This window comes from Perognathus longimembris, chromosome 8, assembly GCF_023159225.1.
Source record: "Perognathus longimembris pacificus isolate PPM17 chromosome 8, ASM2315922v1, whole genome shotgun sequence".
NCBI lineage: Eukaryota > Metazoa > Chordata > Mammalia > Rodentia > Heteromyidae > Perognathus > Perognathus longimembris.
The window spans coordinates 19,366,960-19,372,959 of NC_063168.1; positions in this window are offsets into that span (position 1 = coordinate 19,366,960).

Here is a 6,000-nt window from a genome sequence, read left to right on the forward strand (position 1 = left end):
GAGTGCTAGCCTTGAGTAAAAAGAAGCCAGGGACAGTGCTCAGGCCCTGAGTCCAAGCCCCAGGACTGGCAAAAAAAAAAAAAAAAAAAAAAAAAGAAGCATGCAGTCAAGTAGTCTTGCTTAAACTGTGGACTGGTTGTCATTATCTTAGGATCAGCCATGCGGAGCTTAGTCCATTCTGTTGCCATTGCCTGTGAACAGTTCTGACTCTTGGCACAAGGTGTACATTAATCAGAACTGTCCCTGGGATTCATAGTAACTGTGGGAGAGGATGACAGAGAAAAAAACAAGTCAGAAAGGCCCAATGGAGTTAGTGAGCACAGTGACTGAGTTCTCCTTCAGGTTTAGGGACGTAACTAGAGGCTTCTAAGTGACCTGGAACATGATGTAAAAGCTGGTGACAGACATCTGTTTGTTATGTTGTTCCTGAAAATCTTGACTCTCCAGGTTGGAAGCCCTTCAGCCTTGAACCTTCTGCATCTACACAGATATTCCTTCAGGATCCATGGCAGACAGAGGCACCCTGACACAAATCTGGGGACTCTGGGAGTTCCCTACTTTCTCTTGATCTATGGGGTCCCCAGAGACTTTGGAAGCCTCTCATGTTTGATAGACCCCCCCCCCAGACATCCTTTAATTGGCAGTGGGGGGACACCTAATTACAGGTTCATTCTCTGCCTTCCCTAAGCCTCGGGCATGTCCTTGGTGGTGGGTCAAATCAATTCGTAATCTTTCCAAATTTTCTAAAATGGGTTCTCAATGGCAGCTCCCCAAAATTAATTTTGTACCCAGATCTGGCCTCAGTACAAACTTGGGTTTGATTTTGGCACTTTCCATTTTGACATTCTAACTGACTTAACAAAACGGCAAATGATTCGAGGTGCCCTACACCCAAGCCTTCTTCTGCCTCCACTGCAGAACCCCCCCCCCCAAATGCTATATTCAGTTAAATATTAACCAAATTGTTTAATCAGTTACTGTTTTAAAACTTCATCATGACCACTATTGACTCATGTCATTACAGATTTTAGCCTCTGCAGCATTTAGTCAAACTCACAGAGGGATAAATAACTCTAACAAGTCTTTATTGGTCAAACTTAGCTTCTATTCTTAACAAGTCCCAGATAATCCCTGCTTTGTTGCTTCAATTGGAAATATGTGTTTGGGAAAGACTTATTTGATCTGTTATTCACCCCCCTCCAATGAGCAAAAAATGGCAATTGGTTGGGTGCTGGTGGATCACGCTTGTAATCCTAGTTACTCAGGGGGCTAACATCTGAGGATTGTGGTTCAAAGCTAGCCTGGGCAGAAAAAACCCTGTGAGACTCTTATCTCTAACCAGCAGAATTCTGGAAGTGGTGCTATGGCTCAGAGTGGTAGAGCGTTAGCCTTGGGCCAAAGAGCTCAGGGACAATGCCCAGGCCCTGAGTTCAAGACCCATGAATGATAAAAGAGATGCCAACTAGGACATTATACCAGCAAGAAACAGATACTCCTGGGAGGAAGCTTGTCCTGGCAATGAGAACTCACCTAGAGGCAGTTGAAAAAACTGCAGATAAAACATATGGACTCAGATCCTAAAGGAAATCACTTTGTGCTTGCTCTAAAACTAATCAGAGCTGGGAAGTCAAAACTGGTTCAGCCACTCTGGAAAACAGTATGGAGATTCCTCAGAAGGCTAAACATAGAGCTTCCCTATGACCCAGAAGCCCCACTTTTGGGCATCTACCCAAAAGACCACAAACAAGAACATACTAAAGCCACCAGCACAACAATGTTCATCACAGTACAATTTGTCATAGCTAAAATATGGAACCAACCCAGATGCCCCTCAGTAGACGAATGGATCAGGAAAATGTGGTACATATACACAATGGAATTTTATGCCTCTATCAGAAAGAATGACATTGCCCCATTCGTAAGGAAATGGAAGGACTTGGAAAAAATTATACTAAGTGAAGTGAGCCAGACCCAAAGAAACATGGACTCTATGGTCTCCCTCCTAGGGAATAATTAGCACAGGTTTAGGCTAGTCACAGCAGAGGATTCACAAGAGCCTAATAGCTATGCCCTTATGAATGCATATTTCAACATGCCATGTGAAACCATAGCTTCTATTGTTGATGACCCTCTTGTATTCCCTTCCTGTGGTTGTACCCGCACTATCACTGTATCTCATCTGAGTACATTGGAAACTGTATATACTGGTATTAGAACTAGGGAAGTGAAAAGGAATATCAAAATCGAGAGACAAAGGATAAAAAGACAACTCCAAAAGCAATACTTGCAAAACCATTCGGTGTAAACCAACTGAACAACTCATGGGGGGCGAGGGAAGGGGGGAATGAGGAAGGAGGTAAAAAACAGTACAAGAAATGTACCCAAGGCCTAACATATGAAACTGTAACCTCTCTTTACATCACTTTGACAATAAATAATAAAAAGAAAAAAGAAAAAAGAAAAATTAAAAAAAGAAATTAGTTAATAAGTATATCTATGTAATGTTTATACCCATCTACCTTATAATGGGACAGGAACTTGTATTGATTACCTGCTATTTCTATTTATAGTGTGTCTCCTATCCATACTGTATAGTCCAGACATCGATAGTCCAGTTCCAGGCAATGATTAAGGCTCCTACCAATTCCTTAACCACTCTAAACTAGTCCCAGCTTCTGGCTGGTTACTCGTAAGTAGCCCACCATACTCTCCCTGACCCAGTCTCCAGATGTTAATCAGTCAGAAGTAGTTAGGGACATGATCCACCAACTCCAGGACCTCCTGAAACACAGGAGACAGGAACTAGTCAAGTCATCCAATTTTTGTTTTCCACTCTTTCTTTTGCCATTTGTGAGCCCAATTATCATGATCATACTGGCAATATCTGTTGGCCCTGTATTGTCAAATGTTTTTTCTGACTTTCCCCAGTAACTTGTATGGATTTTCATATCCCAATGGATGACCAAGTCCTTGTGTCCATGGAATACCAGCTATTCAACAAAGAGGACCTGGCCAACACAAGACTTTACCAAAACCAACACCTAAATGTCATCCCTCATCATCAGAAAGAAACTTAAGGAGGACAATCATCAACTCTCTTCCCAGTCTCCCCTTTTAGCTTCAGTCCAATTTTTCTATCTATCCAGAGACTGAATATGAAGGATTGACTCCTGCCTTGTTTCCCCAGGTCAAGCAAAACACCAAGTGCATGCATATGTGCTTGATCACACACAGGTCATTCTGACTAGGCCTGCTCACCCAGGCAGAACTTGGGCTTGGACAAGCCCCACCCCACCGCCCTTGGTCCCCAAGAGACCACAGCCTGTTTTTTGTTTTTGTTTTTCTTAATTTCTATTTCCTCATGAAGACCAATATAAGCCTGACCCCAAAAGTCACCTCCTCAAACAACCTTCAACTGGCAGAAAGATTGCTTGCCTTTTGCTGCTGTGCCTTAAAAAATAGTCCTCACCTATTGAGATTGAGTCTGGCATGTTCTTTCTCCTCCATTTTCCTAACACTTCCTGGTACAGATAACATAGCTAATATTTTCTTAAACAAATGTACACTTATTTTACAAAAGAGGAATGTATACTTTATTTTAGGTAGTTAATATCAAAACCCAATTCTCAATTTCCTTTGGTCCAAAACAACCAATATGCCAAAGCAGCATATTTTGGAGTGAGCTTATTTGGAGTCCCTTCATATTCATAGACATACAAATTTGCATTTCACTCTTCTATAGGGAAAATACAAACTAATATTTAGTAAGTAACACACTGTTTTTAGGAACAACAACACTAAAAATGGTGATTTGTTAATTTTCATATGTAGAGTTTGCTTTATTGTATGTATTTTTATTTATTCAAAATGCACTTTGCATCTCAACTACTAAATCTTTAAGGATTAAGACAGATTTAAATGAAAAGCAAGCTTATGTAAATACACCACCTTTGAGTTGAAAATGGGAACAATTTTCTATTCTGCACAGATATCAATGTCCTGTTGAGAAGAAGATTCCACAAAATGCTGTAGCAAGTGCTTAGAATGCAAACTCTGCCAGCACAGAGTGGAGTGGAAGACCAGGCAGGCTTTATCTGCAAGGCTTTATTTCCTGGGGGTAAACTGCATCTTTGAACTTAATAGCTTATGGGTGGGGTGCAATCTACAACTAGGTACATGAATGTCAGTGTATTCCTTCAACACAGACAGTACAAAGAAGTGTGGTCACAATTTATTATTAAGAATTTAATTGCCCAGGTGTTAGGCCTTTTTTTCCATTTTCTCTTCTGGGTCTACTTACTATAATTGTTGAATAGTGATTACCTTCTGTCTTCATCCCTTAGGTGCTGATCACTAATAGGTTAGAATAATTTCTCATTCAACACACTTGGAGCTCTAGGTGGCTCAATTACACATTTGGTTGACTCACTTTTTGAAGCTTGGGTACTGAAGCTCTTTTAAAATATGTTACTCTTGATAGAGAAAAGATCACTCATTTGTTTTAAATTGATTGTAAATTGTATGGTGTGAAGAGAGCCCATTTCATGCTGATCCATGTAAAAATGTAATTTAATTAAATACAACCATTATCAGAACTTCAAAATCCATTTTCCTTTTCTCTGAATCTCTCACTTCTTGACTTGCTTCTCCCTTCCCCCACCCCATATCATTCTGGGAGGAAGAAAAGAGCAATAAAGGATAAATAGGAATTGTAAGCTTATATCAGTATGCTGGATCATGAGTAACTTGAATGATACAAGAAAATTACTCAAATAGCTTTTTTTAAGGACCCTAACAGGGAATTTCACGTATTAGAATACACATTTTCTTCTACCTCCATCAATCTACATGGCCTCTACTATAAGAAGTGCTTTAAAAAGCCAGACACCAGTGGCTCACAACTGTAATCCTACCTACTCAGGAGACTGAGATCTGAGCACCATCATTCAAAGCCAGCCCAAGCAGAAAAGTCCATGAGAATTGTATTTCCAATAAACTACTCAAAAAAGGCAAAATAAGCTCAGAGAATGAGCCCAGGCCCAGAGTTCAAGGACTAGCCAAAGGAAAAAAAAAATGCTTCAAAAGCTGCTTCTTCTGGGCACATGAATTGACTAAAAATGGGAGAAAATCTTAACGTCTTTGCCTCCATTTTGCAGCTGTCTCTTCTCTGAGCTATTCACTCTGTGATGACTTTGCCATCACCTTGGAATCCAGCAAGGACAGGACTTACCACTGATCAATCACGTCTACATAGGGACCAAAACTACCCCTAAGGAACAACAGAGCTTCCTTGGGATGGATAAGGCAACAATGATTTTTCAGTCCTGACCAGTGATGACAGCAATAACAATTTCTCTGGAATCTTTCCCAAAATGACTGGAATAATGATCAACCAGGCTTTGCATAGAATGTATACCATTTCCCCCCCTGCCTAATTCCTTACCTGTACTCCCAAAATGGATAAAGATATACTGAAGTGCTGTCTAAGGTGGCTACCATATGGTAAATCTCCTTTTCTGCTCTTCACCATGTTTTTTCCTTTTGCTTGCTTATTTATTTATGTATTTATTTATTTGTGTTACCAGAGTTTGAACTCAGGAACTTGTGCTTGCTCAGAGAAGCCCTAGTCACAGGTATCTCTTAGTGGTCAGAGGTGGTGGCAGGTAGTTTGATAGTCCATTGTCAAAGAATTGGTCAAGAGGGGCCTGTTTGACAATTATCTCACTCCTTGTTCTCTGGAGTTTCAGAGAAGTTATTGCTGTCAACACGTGAGGGGAACAATCTAGTTTCCGTGCAGTGATTTGCTCCTGCTACAAGCTATAGCCTCATCATTACAGGTAATTGTCCCCATGCTGGGACAAGGATGGTCCGGCCTGTAAGGCTCTCTTAGGGATAATTTTGGTTCCCTGTCATAAAGATGTTATTGATCAGACCTGTCCTTGCCTGGATTTGAGGTTACAAAGTGAACAGCTTAAAACAAAGGACACAGATATAAAATGG